Genomic DNA, 18538 nt, shown 5'->3' with positions numbered 1-18538 from the left:
ATCCCAGTTACTACTGTTGATGGGCATAGAAGCAAGACTGGGTGTCAGCTGTAACTTCACGTTCAGGAGAACATAAGCTATGTCCCTTACTTCCAGTAAGCACACTGCCTTGGGATCCAGGACATCGAATTTGACACATCCTAACGTTTCACAGATGGGAAGCACACATTCTGCAGTGCGCTCCTGGGAAGGCTCAGGAGAAGAGCTGTTGTTGCCACCCTGAGTCACTATGGACTCCTCCTATCCCAAGTTGGGTTCAACGGTCAATCAAGACTGGTGACACCACACACACACACACACACACACACACACACTACCGAGACGCGATGCAAAGTGTATTCCTTACGTGAGGAGGCTTCTGGGGGGAGAGCAGGGCAGCCTTCTCAAGCTGCTCCAAAATAGACTTCAGAGAGTCAGGAATGGAAGAAATTGCTTTGGGAGTTCTACTGTGATTAGTGGATGGGGCCAGCATGACAGTTCCCTTGTGCTGGCAGTAGCTAGTGTCGTTTGATGCCCACTCCTCCTGCCCTCCACCCTACAACCGTGCCAAAGGAGAGAGTGGAGTGTGGGGCATTGGGGAAGAGGGAGGGTTGACGTTTAAAAGCCCTCAGCAGTCAAACATCAAAGGATGCAGTCAGACCCTATACTATAATTCACCTCTGGCGTGTTGCAAGCGACAGAAACGTGCCATTTTCGTGTAATGGAATCTGAACTTGTGGAAGTAAGCCACTCTGGAACTCTGAGTCCTGCAGCCTAAGGCCGGGTAGGGAGGCAAAAGGTCCACTGAAGGCTGTTCAAGAGCCCAGCGTGGTGTATCCTGAGAAGTAAAATGCATGCCTCGGTCACCATCAATAAGGCCCGGAACTCCAAAGCCCATCAGGAGGGTCTTGGCGAAGCCCTGCGTAGTGGTTTTAGTATATGTAGAGACACGTGTGACCTGGATTTATAATTTGGGAGTCTGTGGGCCAAGAGATTCCCACGGCTCTTTACCCCAAAGGGGACAGTTTTACACAAGGAAACGTCGCTGCCGCCATGGGCCGGACCAGACAGCCAGACCGATGACAACGGCCTGATTGTCCATGAAAATGTGAAGATGGTGCTAACTGTTGGCCAGAGCATCCAGCGCTAAGGTGACTGCCTGAAGTTCACTCACTGGTGCTGTCTTTTCGTTGAACAGTTTTATCTATGGTTATTGTATTGATTACTGACAAGGAAAGAGTTTTCCTGACATTTTCCTATTTATTTTCCACATGTCAGTCTTTTTTGTTCCTTCACTCCTCAATTACTCTGCTTTCTGTTATTAATTACTTTTTATAGTGTACAAAGTGATCCTTTATCACTCCTTTTGCTGTACTTTTTTAGTTTTTTTTTAGTGCTGGAGCTTTTTGTGGGGGCAGTGTCGGTGGTTACACTGGGAGTTACAATTAGTATCTTAGCTTTATAATAATCAAGTTTGTATTAACACGGAGATAGTTGCCATAGTATTCAAAAACTCTGCTTTTCCCTAGCTCTGCCACATTTCTTTATTTAATTATGGTGACACATGGCATGTCTGTATATTTGGTGCCCATTAACAGAGATTTATAGTTAATGCTTTATACATTTGTATTTTAAATCATATATGAGAACAAAAAGAGGAGATATAAACCAAAAGTGCAGCAGTACTGGCTTCTGCGTTTACCTGTGTAGTTACCTTGGCCTTTGTGGTTTATTTCTTCATATTGCTTCAAATATGTGCCCAGCATTGTTTCAATTCAGCCTGAAGGACTCCTTTCAGTACTTTCTATAGGGCAAGCTTACTAGCTATGTACTCTCTCAGTTATTGTTTGTCTTGGAATGTCTTTAACTCCCCTTCATTTCCCCCACATATAGAATTCTTGGTTGAAAGGGTATTTTTGTTCATTTGTTCTACGCTTTTAATATGCCATTCCAATGCCACCTGTCCTGTGTGGTTTCTGTAGAGGAATGCGCACAAATCTTACTGACGATTACTTGTATATGAGGAGTTGTTTCTATTGCTGTTTTCAAGGTTCACTCTTTGTCTTTGACTTTTGATAATTTGATCATGATGTGCCTAGGTGGGGATCTCTGATTCTATCCTGCTTGGAGTTTGTAGAACTTACTGGGTGTGTAGATTCATGTCTTTCCTCCGAGTTTGGAGGTTTTCAGGCATCATTTCTTCAAAGATTTCCTGCCCCTTTCTCTCTCTCCTCTGCCTCTGCAACTGTCATTATGTGTACATTGATAAGCTTGCTGATGCATATAAGTCTCATAGGATTTGCTCATTATTCTTCATTCTTTGCTTTTTCTGCTCCTCTTTTCCTTTCCAGAGACTGGATATCTCAACTAACCTTTTAAACTTTGCTGGTTCTTTTTCTCCTGTTCAAATTTGCTGTTGGACATCTTTTATTAAATTTTCATTTCACTTACGGTGCTTTTCAGCTGAAGAACTTTTATTTTGTCCCTATTCATAATTTCTATCTCTTTGGGATACATCTTTCTCATTGTTTCCTAGTTCTTTGATCACTGTTTCCTTTCGGTCATTGAGTTTATTGAAGACAGCTGACTAAAAGTGTATTTTTCTAGTAACCCAAATACTGGGCTTCACCTCTGACAGTTTATAGTAATTAATTTTTTCCATGTGAACAGGACACACATTCCTCCCATCCCCTCCAACTTTATGGAAGTACAATTTACAAATAAAATTTGTATATTCAAGGGGAACAATATGATGCTTGATGTATGTACACATTGTTAAATGATTACCACAGTCAAACTAATTTATGCATCTATAACCTCACATAGCTAAAGGTTTTTTGGGGTGGTGCGTGGGATAAAACTAAGGTCTACTCTCTCAGCAAGTCTCCAGCATACCATACAACATCTTAAATTAAATCTGCATGCTGTGCATTAGATCCCTAGAATGTATTCATCTTATAACTGATCATTTGTACCCTTTGATGAACCACCCCACAAATAACAAACCTGGAGGCATCATGGTTCCTGATTTCATTATTTGACAAAGGTATAGTAATGAAAACAGTATGGTAGTGGCATAAGAACAGATATATATATAGACCAATGGATCAAAATATAGAGCCCAGAAATAAACCCACACATATATGTTCAACTATTTGACAAGAACTCCAAGAACACACAATGAGGACAGGATAGTCTCTTCAATAAATGCTGCTGGGAACACTGCATATCCACGTGCAATGATACTATACTGGAGCCTTATCTTACACCATATCCCAAAATGAACTCAAAATGGATCAAAGACTTAAACGTAAGGCCTGAATCTGTGAAACTCCTAGAGGAAGAAACAGGGGTAAGCTCCTTGACATAGGTTATGGCAATGATATTTTTTTGAAATGACACCAAAACAAAGGCAACAAAATCAAAAATAAACAAGTGGACGACATCAAACTCAAAAGCTTCTGCACAGCAAAGGAAACAATCAACAAAATGAAAAGGCAACTGACCTATGAAGCAGAAGAAAATATTTGCAAATCATGTTATCTGTTGAGGGGATAATATGCAAAATATAAAAGGAATTCAATCAACTCAACAGCAAAAAACAAACCAAAAAAACATCAACCAATAATTCATAAAAGGGCACACGGTCCGAATAAACATTTTCCCAAAGAAGACATACAACTGGCAAATAGGTATATGAAGAGGTGTTCAACATCACTAACCATCAGGGAAATGCAAATCAAAGCTGCAATTAAGACATCACACCGGGAGGCTGGCTCCGGGCTGGAGGACCAGGACTGAGGCAAGACGCGGTCTGCTGCTCGAATGGATTATGCCCGCATCTGCCCATGGAAGGAACTGGCTGATGAAGACATTGGTGTAGTTGGCGAGGACAGGAGCTGGAGGAAAACGTTGCTGGAGAAAACAGTCTTCCCCATAGGACTGGAGACACTACTTGGAAAGCGCTTATTAGTGCCGGGCCTGCCCACAGCAAGTGCCTAGTAAGTAAGTGCTTGGCTGCTAGAATGTGGTTGCTGTGCTTATGAGCGATCAGTCAGTCAATCAACAATATGAAAGCCAGACTGTTCCTTAGTGAGTAGCCAGTGCATAGGGAAAGGGGAGAAAAGCATTCGGGATTTTCTTTCAAGACTCTCTGTCCTGAGCCGGAGGAAGATGGCGGAAGAGTAAGACGCGGAGATCACCTTCCTCCCCACAGATACATCAGAAATTCATCTACACGTGGAACAACTCCAACAGAACACCTACTGAACGCTGACAGAAGACCTCAGACCCCCCAAAAGGCAAGAAACTCCCCACATACCTGGGTAGGTCAAAAGAAAAAAAGAATAAACAGAGACAATAGGATATGGACGGGACCTGCACCAGTGGGAGGGAGCCGTGAAGGAGGGAAGGTTTCTACACACTACAAGCCCCTTCGAGGGCGGAGACTGCAGGGGGCAGAGGGGGAAAGCTTTGGAGTAGCGGAGGAGAGCACAGCAACAGGGGTGTGGAGGGCAAAGCAGAGAGATTTTGGCACAGAGGATCGGTGCCCTCAGGCACACACCAGCCCGAGAGACTTGTCTGCTCGGCCGCCAGAGAGGGCGGGGCTGGGAGCTGAGGCTCGGGTATCGGCTTTCAGTCGGAGCGCAGGGAGAGGTCTGGGGCTGGCGGCAGGAAGAGACCCTGAAGGGGTTAGTGCTAGCCCGGAGGGAGTCCGGGGAAAGGGTCTGGAGCTACCGGAGAGGCAAGAGACTTTTTTCCCTTTTGTTGCCTGGTGCGCGAGGAGAGGGCATTCCCCTCCCTCCCCTCTGCCTGAGTGAGCCAGAGTCCCCGAATCAGCGGCTCCTTTAAACCCGTCCTGTCTGAGCGAAGAACGGACGCCCTCCGGCGACCTACGCGCAGAGGCGGGGCCAGGTCCAAGGCTGAGACCCGGGAGCTGTGAGAGCAGAGACAGGGAAATCTCTCTGTGCAGCCTCCGAGGCAGCGGATTAAAGCTCCACAGTCCATTTGATGTGCCCTGCGTCTGTGGAGTGCATGAATGGACAGCGAATCATCCCAAATTGAGGAAGTGGACCTTGAGGACAAGATTTAAGACTTTCCCCCCTTTTTTTTCCCTCTTTTTACAACGAATTATCTCAAATTAAGGAGGTGGACTTAGCAAGATTTCAGACTTTTCGCCCTTTTCCTCTTTTTACAACGAATTATCCCAAATCGAGGAGGTGGACTTGGAGAGCAAGATTTTTGATTTTTCCCCCTGCTCTCTTTTTGTGAATGTGTATGTGTAATCTTCTGTGTAAGATTCTCTCTGTATAGCTTTGCTTCCACCATATGTCCCAGGGTTCTTTCGGTCCGTGTTTTTTTTCAATAATTACTTTTTAATTTTAATAACGCTACTATATTTCATACTTTATTCTATTTTACTTTACCTGCTCTTTCTTTTTTTCCTCCCTTTCCTTCCTCCCTCCCTCCCTCCGCTCCTCCTTTCCTTCTTTCTTTTTCTTTCCTCCATCCCTCCCTCCCTCCCACCCTTCTTCTTTCCACTTTCTTTTTCTTTCCTTCCTCCCTCCCTCCCTCCCTCCTGTCTTTCTTTCTTTCTTTCCTTCCTCCCTCCCTCCCTCTCTTCTTCCATTCACTCTTCCTTTTGCTTTCATTCCTCCCTCCCTCCCTCCTTTCTTTCCTTTCTTTCCATCCTTCCTCCCTCCCTCCTTTCTTTCTTTCTTCCTTCCTTCCTTCCTTACTTCCCTTCTTCCTTTCTTTCAATCTCTCTTTCTTTCTTCTACTAATTATTTCTTTCTACTTTTTCTCACTGTTATTCTGAGCCGGGTGGATGAAAGGCTCTTGGTGCTGTAGCCAGGAGTTAGTGCTGTGCCTCTGAAGTGGGAGAGCCAACTTCAGGACACGGGTCCACAAGAGACCTCCCAGCTCCACATAATATCAAGCAGCGAAAATCTCCCAGGGATCTCCATCTCAACACCAGCACCCAGCTTCAGTCAACGACCAGCAAGCTACAGTGCTGGTCACCCTATGCCAAGCAACTAGCAAGGCAGGAACACAACCCCACCCATTAGCAGAGAGGATACCTAAAAACATAATAAGGCCACAGGCACCCCAAAACACACCACCAGACGTGGACCTGTCCACCAGAAAGACAAGATCGAGCTTCAACCACCAGAACACAGGCATTAGTCCCCCCCACCAGGAAGCCTACACAACCTACTGAAACAACCTTAGCCACGGGGGACAGACACCAAAAACAACAGGAACTACGAATCTGCAGCCTGCAAAAAGGAGACCCCAAACACAGTAACATAAGCAAAATGAGAAAGCAGAAAAACACACAGCAGGTGAAGGAGCAAGATAAAAACCTACCAGACCTAACAAATGAAGAGGTAATAGGCAGTCTACCTGAAAAAGAATTCAGAATAATGATAGTAAAGCTGATCCAAGATTCTATTTCCCAGATCCAAAATCTTGGAAATAGAATAGACAATATGCAAGAAACAGTTAACAAGGACCTAGAAGAACTAAAGATGAATCAAGCATCGATTAAAAACACAATAAATGAAATGAAAAATACTCTAGATGGGATCAATAGCAGAATAACTGAGGCAGAAGAACGGATAAGTGAGGTGGAAGATAAAATAGTGGAAATAACTGATGCAGAGAAAAATAAAGAAAAAAGAATGAAAAGAACAGAGGACAGTCTCAGAGACCTCTGGGACAACATTAAACGCACCAACATTCGAATTATAGGGGTTCCAGAAGAAGAAGAGAAAAAGAAAGGGACTGAGAAAATATTTGAAGAGATTATAGTTGAAAACTTCCCTAATATGGGAAAGGAAATAGTTCATCAAGTCCAGGAGGCACAGAGAGTCCCATACAGAATAAATCCAAGAAGAAATACGCCAAGACACATATTAATCAAACTGTCAAAAATTAAACACAAAGAAATCATATTAAAAGCAGCAAGGGAAAAACAACAAATAACACACAAGGGAATCCCCATCAGGTTAACAGCTGATCTCTCAGCAGAAACTCTACAAGCCAGAAGGGAGTGGCAGGACATAATTAAAGTGATGAAGGAGAGAAACCTGCAACCAAGATTACTCTACCCAGCAAGGATCTCATTCAGATTTGATGGAGAAATTAAAACCTTTACAGACAAGCAAAAGCTGAGAGAGTTCAGCACCACCAAACCAGCTTTACAACAAATGCTAAAGGAACTTCTCTAGGCAAGAAACACAACAGAAGGACTATACCTACAATAACGAACCCAAAGCCATTAAGGAAATGGGAATAGGAACATACATATCAATAATTACCTTAAATGTAAATGGACTAAATGCTCCCACCAAAAGACACAGAGTGGCTGAATGGATACAAAAACAAGACCCATATATATGCTGTCTACAAGAGACCCACTTCAGACCTAGAGACACATACAGATTGAAAGTAAGGGGATGGAAAAAGATATTCCATGCAAATGGAAATCAAAAGAAAGCTGGAGTAGCAATTCTTATATCAGACAAAATAGACTTTAAAATAAAGACTATTAGAAGAGACAAAGAAGGACACTACATAACGATAAAGGGATCGATCCAAGAAGAAGATATAACAATTGTAAATATTTATGCACCCAACATAGGAGCACCTCAATACATAAGGCAAATACTAACAGCCATAAAAGGGGAAATCGACAGTAACACAATCATAGTAGGGGACTTTAACACCCCACTTTCACCAATGGAAAGATCATCCAAAATGAAAATAAATAAGGAAACACAAGCTTTAAATGATACATTAAACAAGATGGACTTAATTGATATTTATAGGACATTCCACCCAAAAACAACAGAATACACATTTTTCTCAAGTGCTCATGGAACATTCTCCAGGATAGATCATATCTTGGGTCACAAATCAAGCCTTGGTAAATTTAAGAAAATTGAAATTGTATCAAGTATCTTTTCCGACCACAATGCTATGAGACTAGACATCAATTACAGGAAAAGATCTGTAAAAAATACAAACACATGGAGGCTAAACAATACACTACTCAATAATGAAGTGATCACTGAAGAAATCAAAGAGGAAATTAAGAAATACTTAGAAACAAATGACAATGGAGACACGACGACCCAAAACCTATGGGACGCAGCAAAAGCAGTTCTAAGGGGGAAGTTTATAGCAATACAATCCCACCTTAAGAAACAGGAAACATTTCGAGTAAACAACCTGACCCTGCACCTAAAGCAATTAGAGAAAGAAGAACAAAAAACCCCCAAAGTTAGCAGAAGGAAAGAAATCATAAAGATCAGATCAGAAATAAATGAAAAAGAAATGAAGGAAACGATAGCAAAGATCAACCAAACTAAAAGCTGGTTCTTTGAGAAGATAAACAAAATTGACAAACCATTAGCCAGACTCATCAAGAAAAGAAGGGAGAAGACTCAAATCAGTAGAATTAGAAATGAAAAAGGAGAAGTAACAACTGACACTGCAGAAATACAAAAGATCATGAGAGATTACTATAAGCAACTCTATGCCAATAAAATGGACAACCTGGAAGAAATGGACAAATTCTTAGAAATGCACAACCTACCAAGACTGACTCAGGAAGAAATAGAAAATATGAATAGACCAATCACAAGCACTGAAATTGAAACTGTGATTAAAAATCTTCCATCAAACAAAAGCCCAGGACCAGATGGCTTCACAGGCGAATTCTATCAAACATTTAGAGAAGAGCTAACACCCATCCTTCTCAAACTCTTCCAAACAATATCAGAGGAAGGAACACTCCCAAACTCATTCTACGAGGCCACCATCACCTTGATACCAAAACCAGGCAAGGATGTCACAAAGAAAGAAAACTACAGGCCAATATCACTGATGAACATAGATGCAAAAATCCTCAACAAAATACTAGCAAACAGAATCCAACAGCACATTAAAAGGATCATACACCATGATCAAGTGGGGTTTATTCCAGGAATGCAAGGATTCTTCAATATACGCAAATCAATCAATGTGATACACCATATTAACAAGTTGAAGGAGAAAAACCATATGATCATCTCAATAGATGCAGAGAAAGCTTTCGACAAAATTCAACACCCATTTATGATAAAAACCCTGCAGAAAGTAGGCATAGAGGGAACTTTCCTCAATATAATAAAGGCCATATATGACAAACCCACAGCCAACATTGTCCTCAATGGTGAAAAACTGAAACCATTTCCACTAAGATCAGGAACAAGACAAGGCTGCCCACTCTCACCACTCTTATTCAACATAGTTTTGGAAGTTTTAGCCACAGCAATCAGAGAAGAAAAGGAAATAAAAGGATTCCAAATTGGAAAAGAAGAAGTAAAGCTGTCACTGTTTGCAGATGACAAGATACTATACATAGAGAATCCTAAAGATGCTACCGAAAAACTACTAGAGCTAATCAATGAATTTGGTAAAGTAGCAGGATACAAAATTAATGCACAGAAATCTCTGGCATTCCTGTACACTAATGATGAAAAATCTGAAAATGAAATCAAGAAAACACTCCCATTTACCATTGCAACAAAAAGAATAAAATATCTAGGAATAAACCTACCTAAGGAGACAAAAGACCTGTATGCAGAAAATTATAAGACACTGATGAAAGAAATTAAAGATGATATAAATAGATGGAGAGATATACCATGCTCCTGGATTGGAAGAATCAATATTGTGAAAATGACTCTACTACCCAAAGCAATCTACAGATTCAATGCAATCCCTATCAAACTACCACTGGCATTTTTCACAGAAGTAGAACAAAAAATTTCAAAATTTGTTTGGAAAAACAAAAGACCCCGAATAGCCAAAGCAATCTTGAGAACGAAAAACGGAGCTGGAGGAATCAGGCTGCCTGACTTCAGACTATACTACAAAGCTACAGTAATTAAGACAGTGTGGTACTGGCATAAAAACAGAAAGATAGATCAGTGGATCAGGATAGAAAGCCCAGAGATAAACCCACGCACATATGGCCAACTTATCTTTGATAAAGGAGGCAGGAATGTACAGTGGAGAAAGGACAGCCTCTTCAATAAGTGGTGCTGGGAAAACTGGACAGGGACATGTAAAAGTATGAGATTAGATCATTCCCTAACACCATACACAAAAATAAGCTCAAAATGGATTAAAGACCTAAATGTAAGGCCAGAAACTATCAAACTCCTAGAGGAAAACATAGGTAGAACACTCTATGACATAAATCACAGCAAGATCCTTTTGGACCCACCTCCTAGAGAAATGGAAATAAAAACAAAGATAAACAAATGGGACCTAATGAAACTTCAAAGCTTTTGCACAGCAAAGGAAACCATAAACAAGACCAAAAGACAACCCTCAGAATGGGAGAAAATATTTGCAAATGAAGCAACTGACAAAGGATTAATCTCCAAAATTTATAAACAGCTCATGCAGCTCAATAGCAAAAAAACAAACAACCCAATCCAAAAATGGGCAGAAGACTTAAATAGGCATTTCTCCAAAGAAGATATACAGACTGCCAACAAACACATGAAAGAATGCTCAACATCATTAATCATTAGAGAAATGCAAATCAAAACTACAATGAGATATCATCTCACACCAGTCAGAATGGCCATCATCAAGAAATCTAGAAACAATAAATGCTGGAGAGGGTGTGGAGAAAAGGGAACACTCTTGCACTGCTGGTGGGAATGTGAATTGGTACAGCCACTATGGAGAACAGTATGGAGGTTCCTTAAAAAACTAAAAATAGAACTACCATATGACCCAGCAATCCCACTACTAGGCATATACCCTGAGAAAACCATAATTCAAAAAGAGACATGTACCAAAATGTTCATTGCAGCTCTATTCACAATAGCCCGGAGCTGGAAACAACCTAAGTGTCCATCATCGGATGAATGGATAAAGAAGATGTGGCACATATATACAATGGAATATTACTCAGCCATAAAAAGAAACGAAACTGAGCTATTTGTAATGAGGTGGATAGACCTAGAGTCTGTCATACAGAGTGAAGTAAGTCAGAAAGAGAAAGACAAATACCGTATGCTAACACATATATATGGAATTTAAAAAAAAAAATGTCATGAAGAACCTAGGGGTAAAACGGGAATAAAGACACAGACCTACTTGAGAATGGACTTGAGGATATGGGGAAGGGGAAGGGTAAGCTGTGACAAAGGGAAAGAGAGGCATGGACATATATACACTACCACACGTAAGGTAGATAGATAGTGGGAAGCAGCCGCAGAGCACAGGGAGATCAGCTTGGTGCTTTGTGACCGCCTGGAGGGGTGGGATGGGGAGGGTGGGAGGGAGGGAGATGCATGAGGGAGGGGATGTGGGAACAGATGTATATGTATGACTGATTCACTTTGTTATAAAGCAGAAACTAATAAAAAAAAAAAAAAGACATCACACCTATTAGGATGGCTATTATCAAAAGGACAAGAGACAGCATGTGTTGGCAAGAGTGTGGTAAAAAGGGAACCCTCGTGCCCTGTTGGTGGGAAAGTAAAATGGTGCAGCCACTGTGGACAACTGCATGGAGGTTCCTCAAAAGACTGAAAGTAGAACTATCAGATCAGCCAGCAATCCCACTCCTGAAAACAGATCCAAAGGAGGTGATTTCTGCTCTGCTCCCTTATGCTCATTGCAGCATTATTCACAATAGCCAAGGAATGGAGACAAGCTAAGTGTTCTGGGCAGATGAAAGGATAAAGAACATATCACAATTATATAAAAGACATATAAAAGAATTCTTCTTAAAAATTCATCAGAGGGCTTCCCTGTGGCACAGTGATTAAGAATCCACCTGCCAACGCAGTGAACATGGGTTCAAGGCCTGGTCCGCGAAGATCCCACACGCTGCGGAGCAACTTAGCCTGTGAGCCACAACTACTGAGCCTGTGCTCTAGAGCCTGTGAGCTGCAACTTCTGAGCCCGCTTGCTACAACTACTGAAGCCCGCAAGTCTAGAGGCCGTGCTGCACAAGAGAAGCCACCGTAATGAGAAGCCCGCGCACCACAACGAAGAGTAGTCCCCGCTCGCCGCACCTAGAGAAAGCCCATGCGCAGCAACGAAGACCTGACACAGCCAAAAATAATAAATCAATAAAAACAAAATAAATAAAGTAATAAAAGTTCATTTGCAAGACTATTCTTACCTTTAGGGGGTGACACAGAGAGGAACAGGAACAGAGACAAGACATGGTAGATTCTCCTTCCTTCAGACGTCTTGTCTCTCTCAGGAAATCTCTACAGGCACAGCTTAATAGTGAGCCAGCTGCAAAGGCAAAATAGGGTTGACAGAGACCCAGAAACTTAGAAAAGGTTACAGAATTTTCAGCCCAGATATTAAACAAATTTTACTTACCTCGCATCTACTTCCTCTTATATATCCTGACAAAGAATGCAAACAGTGTGCCTTGTGACACAAAATAAACACAGAAGTGACTATAACATCAGTAACACCCACTTCCAAAAACACAAGAACAAAACTTAAGACCTTTGTTAGGAAGTGTACTCATGTTTAGATAGTAAATAGGGAACCACTGACAGATTTTAATGAAATTTACATATATCATTAATTTTGATGTAGAAAATTTCATGTACATAATGACTTCTCTTCTTTCTCCCATGGCCACCTAGGAAACTCAGAGATTAGGAAAAAAGCTTCCTTCCCCATATGTTGGTTTAATATCCTAGCCTCAGATATACTCAACACCTCTGCCTGCGCCCCTGATGGAACACCACTCTCAGGTGAGGCAGTTTTTCTACCTGAAGGATTTCAAAATACCCTTAAGATTTGGGAAGAATTGGGAGGTCTAAAGGTAAAATCTGTGCAAACACTATGTAGAAGCAAAAACCTTGTATGACTCAGAAACGTATCTGGAGGGTTGAGTGGGTGTGTGTGAGTGTATGGGTAAAGATTGTTTCGGTTGAACTTTAGGCAAACTGTAAACATAAACTCTACACAGAAACACTTGCCAATCCCGTGTCTTTAAACTCATGAGATGAGCTGCCCTGCAGAGGCAGGACCTGGTGTCTTCGGGCAGCTGTGGCAGTTAAAGGGTGTGAGCTCTCAAACCAGACTGCCTGGATAAAAGTTCCAGTTCACTCACAGGCTGTGAGATCTTGGGCTCAGGATTTAATATCTCAAATCCTGTCTTATATAATAATTCTCAATTTCTCCATCAGTAAATGAGGTGAAAAATAGTCCCAACCTCATCGGATTGCTGTACAGATTTAATGAGCTAATACTTTACAAGGGCCTACTTGATGTAGAGCTTGGCACAGAGTAAGTGCAAATTAATGTCTGGATACATCACAAAATGAACACATTCCATGCTCACTGCTGTAGCTGCACAGATCATCTTTTACTCCTTCAAATATGCTATGTTCTCTTTCTTCTAATGGATCTTTGCCCATCTTCATTCCTCTAACTAGACCTTATGCATAGCTTTGGCCAAAACTGACTTTCTAAGCCCTAATCATCCTTAACGTCCCAAATCAGGCTTTTTTTTTTTTTTTTACAAGAAGCCTCTTCTCTGTTAAGACGGGGTTGCACATTTCTTCCTTTGTTATTTTTAAACTAAAGTGAAAATAAAATAACAGAAAATTAATGATTTTAGTCACTTTAAAATGGACAAATCAAATAAAAAGTTTTAAAAATAAAATGTACAAATCAGTTCTTTTAGTACATTCACGATGCTGTGCAGTCATCACCCCTATCTAGTTTCAGAGCATCTTCATCAACTCAAAAAGAAACCCTATACCCAGGAAGCGGTCATACCCCATTCCCTCCTATCCTCAAACACTGGCAACCACTAATCTCCTTTCTGCCACTATGGATTTGCCTAATCTGGACATTTCATAGAAATGGAATCATGCCATATGTGGCATTGTGTGTTTGTGTGTGTGTGTGTGTGTGTGTGTGTGATATTTTGTAATTTTTGTTCATGGTAGTTGTTATCTTTTTTCATTATGAACTTTTTCTCATTCTAAAAAAAGATTCACTTCATGCATGATTGTGTATAACGATAGAAGAGAATCTTCCATATTGTATGAGTTTCTTGCCTGACTGAACCCGTTTTGGACTCTCCCTGAAAACGACCTAGACTCCTTGGGTATAATGCCTGTAGCAGTCCAAGAACATACACAAAGATTGTATGCCCTGACCAAAGGATTTTTATCCCAGGAATATAATGTTGATTTGGATTTGTATCCCAGGAATATAATGTTGATTTAACATTAAGAAATCACAGTGTAGGGACTTCCCTGGTGGAGCAGTGGTTAAGAATCCACCCGAAAATGCAGGGGACACAGGTTCGAGCCCTGGTCTGGGAAGATCCCACATGCCACGGAGCAACTAAGCCCGTGCACCACAAATACTGAGCCTGCGCTCTAGAGCCCATGTGCCACAACTACTGAAGACTGCGCGCCTAGAGCCCATGCTTCGCAACAAGAGAGGCCACCGCAATGAGAAGACCGCACACCGCAACGAAGAGTAGCCTGCAGTCACTGCAACTAGAGAAAGCCCGCATGCAGCAACGAAGATCCAAGAGCAGCCAAAAAGAAAGAAAGAAAGAAAATAAATCACAGTGTAGGGACTTCCCTGCTGGAGAAGTGGTTAACAATCCACCCACCAATGCAGGGTACACGGGTCCGAGCCCTGGTCCGGGAAGATCCCACATGCCGCGGAGCAACTAAGCCCATGTGTCACAACTACTGAGCCAGCGCTCTAGAGTCCTTGAGCCACAAATACTGAGCCAACGTGCCACAACTACTGAAGCCGGCACGCCTAGAGCCTGTGCTCCACAACAAGAGAAGCCACTGCAAGGAGAAGCCCGCGTACCGCAAAGAAGAATAGCCCCCGCTCAGTGCAACTAGAGAAAGCCCACACGCAGCAACGAAGACCCAACGCAGAGAAAAATTAAAATAAATAAATTTATATAAAACAAGAAATCACAGTGTAATACCTCTAACAGAATACCAGACAAATCCTCATGATCATCTTAAGAGACATTTATAAAGCCTTTAGCATAATTCAAGAAACTTCCATGATAAGAACTCTCAAAAAACTAGGATTAGAAGGTATCTTCTTCAATGCTCAACATCACTAATTATTATAGAAATGCAAATCAAAACTATAATGAGGTATCACCTCACACCGGTCAGAATGGCCATCATCAAAAAGTTTACAAACAGGGACTTCCCTTGGTGGTCCAATGGTTTAGACTCCACACTCCCAATGCAGGGAGCCCAGGTTCAAACCCTCATCGAGGAACTAGATCCCGCATGCCGCAAGTAAGAGCCCACATGCCACAACTAAAGGACCCCGCATGCCGCAAGTAAGAGCCCACATGCCACAACTAAACGATCCTGCACGCCACATCTAAAAGATCCCACATGTCACAACCAAAGATCCCACATGCCACGACTAAAGATCCTGCGTGCAACAACTAAAAGATCCCACGTGCAATGAAGATCCTGCACGGGGCAACAAAGATCCCACGTGCCCCAACTAAGAACCAGCACAGCCAAATAAATAAAGAAAATAAAATAAAATTTAAGAAAACGTTTACAAACACTAAATGCTGGAGAAAGTGTGGAGCAAAAGGAACCCTTCTACACTGTTGGTGGGAAATTAAATTGGTGCAGCCACTATGGAAAACAGTGTGGAGGTTCCTTCAAAACCTAAAACTGGAGTTGCCATATGATCCAGCAATTCCACTCCTGGGCATATATCCAGAGAAAACTCTAATTCAAAAAGATAAATGCACTGCAATATTCACAGCAGCACTATTTACGACAGCCAAGACACGGAAGAAACCTAAATGTCTATCGACAGATGAATGGATAAAGAAAACGTGGTACATATATACAATGGAATACCACTCAGCCATAAAGAATAATGAAATAATGCCATTTGCAGCAACATCGATGGACCTCGAGATTATTATACTAAGTGAAGTATGTCAGACAGAGAAAGACAAGTATCATATGATATCACTTACATGTGGAATCTAATACAAAACGATACAAATGAACTTATTGATATTTACAAAACAGAAACAGACTCACAGACATAGAAAACAAACTTATGGTTACCAAAGGGGAAAGGGGGTGGGGAAGGGATAAATTAGGAGTTTGGGATTTGCAGATATAAACTACTATACATAAAATATGTAAACAACAAGGTCCTGCTGCATAGCACAGGAAGCTATATTCAATATCCTGTTGTTAACCATAATGGAAAAGAATATGCAAAAGAATGTGTGTGTTTGTGTATATATATATATATGTATATATGAATATATATATATTTATATATATGACTGAATCCCTTTGCTGTACACCAGAAACTAACATAACATTGTAAATCAACTGCACTTCAATAAAAATATATTAAAAAATGAAACGCAGCTATGAAGCCATAAAAAAGGTACAAACTCTTAGTTATAAAATAAATGTCATGGGGATGTAATGTACAGCGTGATGACTACAGTTAATAATACTATATTGTATATTTGAAAGTTGCTAAGACAAAACCCTCTTCGGTTTGCTCTTAATAAGAGTTTATAATAGGTTTTTCCTTACCTTCTAAGTAATCTCCGTAGAAAGCAGAGATTCTGTGTCTTAGCAGAATAAATTCCTGTGCTTCTTGTTGATTTATCATGTCCTTTATTTGTAAGATAAATGAGTCTTCTTACTTCTAAAAGAGAGAAGGCTGTTTTTAATCACATTACTTCCAATATTTACTTTTGAAATCTTATATTAGTACTCTGGTTAAATAGGTGGCCAAATAGTTTCTTAGTGACCCATGATTCTATTTAGCCAAGTGTACAAATCTTTTGCCATTTCTAACAACTTGTGATATTGGGTCTTTCCAAATTCAAATCCTAAATGAAATATTCTTGACCTCATACGGACACTGATATTTCCAAGAGAGCCTGCGGAAAATCCAGAGTTTGTTCTTTCACCTTGTAAATGAGAGATGTTACAATAAGTAGCTTTATTTGATAAGTTGAGTTGCACAGGAAGCACTGCCAAATATAAAGAGATGCTTAACCTTCTCTAGTTTATATTTCTATGGGTAAAATGTTATTAATACAAATACTTCAGAAATTGTATTGATTCCTATAAATGTCAGTGCCCTTGCTGTCCATGACGTATCTTGGTGCTGCTTTGCCTTAGAATTAGACAACATCAGCATAATGTTATCAGCTGTCATGCCAGTTAGTGTCTTAAAATGTTGTATGCCACAGAAACAACCAACTGTCCTTGGCAATTGCATCATTTTTGTGATGAACTTTCATCACGTCTTTTACTATGGCCATTTTCACTCTTTTGTCATCCACACTTGTTTTACTTTGATGCCTCCCTGAAAGCTCTTGCAATCAGCTACAGGCCAGAGTAATTATCTTCAACAAAATGGGACTATCTTGGAGTCCCACAGAAAGGACTATGCCAGGTACTCTTGAGGCACACAACTCCTAATGGCATTGCTTAAATAACTTTGAGACCGTACCACCGGCCTGAGTCAGGATTTCCAGAATTCTCCTGGAGAAGCTGATAAGTTCATGAGATGGCTAACCCAAGATCAAGCAGAACAAGAATTACATAGGGCTGAATGAATTCGTCAAGGACGATTATGGCTTTTGCTTGGACTACTGCTGATGCTTTAATGTTCCGTTTTCTGCATATAAAGAACTGCCTACTTTTCTAACTTCAGCTATCTACAATTCATAACAGTTTAGTAGATCATACTTCTGTAAGCAGAAATGAAGCATTTATCTTTTTTTGCCTGACTGATCACTCTAGAATTTGAATATTCTTACTAAGTATTCTTATTTTCACAGTAATACAATGAACTGCTTAGGTTCAATAAGAATCCTTCCTCCTGGGAACAGAACATAATTGATTTGACTATATGACCAAAGCTCTGAGCGGACTATCATGTTTTGAAAGAATACAGTGTTTTTAAAAACAGTGATGGATTGATTGACTTGGCTGCACCAGGTCTTAGTTGCGGCACGAGGGATCTTCGTTGCGGCATGCGGGAACTTCAGCTGTGGCATGTGGGGTCTTTTAGTCACGGCATGTGGGATCCTTAGTTGTGGCATGCAAACTCGTAGTTGTGGCATGTGGGATCTAGTTCCCTGACCAGGGATCAAACCCGGGCCCCCTGCATTCAGAGCACAGAGTCTTAGCCACTGGACCACCAGGGAAGTCCCAGACTATCATAGTTGAGAACAATATATATAATCAGATATGACCAGATAGTTTTAAGGAACTAAAGGTGACTTTATGGAGCCAATGCTTACGAAGTCTTCTTGGGAAAATGGGCCTGGCACCTGGTTTACAGCTTTCTCAGCCTTACAGGTGAGCGGGAGAGGTCACCTCATGGCAGGCCTAGGAAACTTAGGATATTTTGGGGGCCTTCAAGAAGAGATTAATTTACCCAGATCTATAGGTACTGCAGGGGAATTGTGGTGGTGAGATTTTGGCTTGGATTCCTA

At 41.1% G+C, this 18538-nt stretch overlaps 1 long non-coding RNA gene across 1 annotated transcript in view; it reads right to left on the bottom strand.

Annotated features, from left to right (window-relative positions):
* LOC307069165 overlaps positions 1 to 18538 on the bottom strand; it is a 35068-nt gene that overhangs the window by 4819 nt on the left and 11711 nt on the right. The window contains exons 2-3 of the long non-coding RNA XR_013811482.1: positions 16617 to 16731; positions 12182 to 12300 (exon numbers count right to left, since the gene is read on the bottom strand). This is a non-coding gene — a long non-coding RNA (uncharacterized lncRNA). The remainder of the gene's footprint in view (positions 1 to 12181; positions 12301 to 16616; positions 16732 to 18538) is intronic.

Source organism: Hyperoodon ampullatus, assembly GCF_949752795.1.
Source record: "Hyperoodon ampullatus genome assembly, chromosome: X".
In the NCBI taxonomy this organism is placed as follows: Eukaryota; Metazoa; Chordata; class Mammalia; order Artiodactyla; family Ziphiidae; genus Hyperoodon; species Hyperoodon ampullatus.
This window is presented reverse-complemented; position numbering and strand designations above follow the sequence as displayed.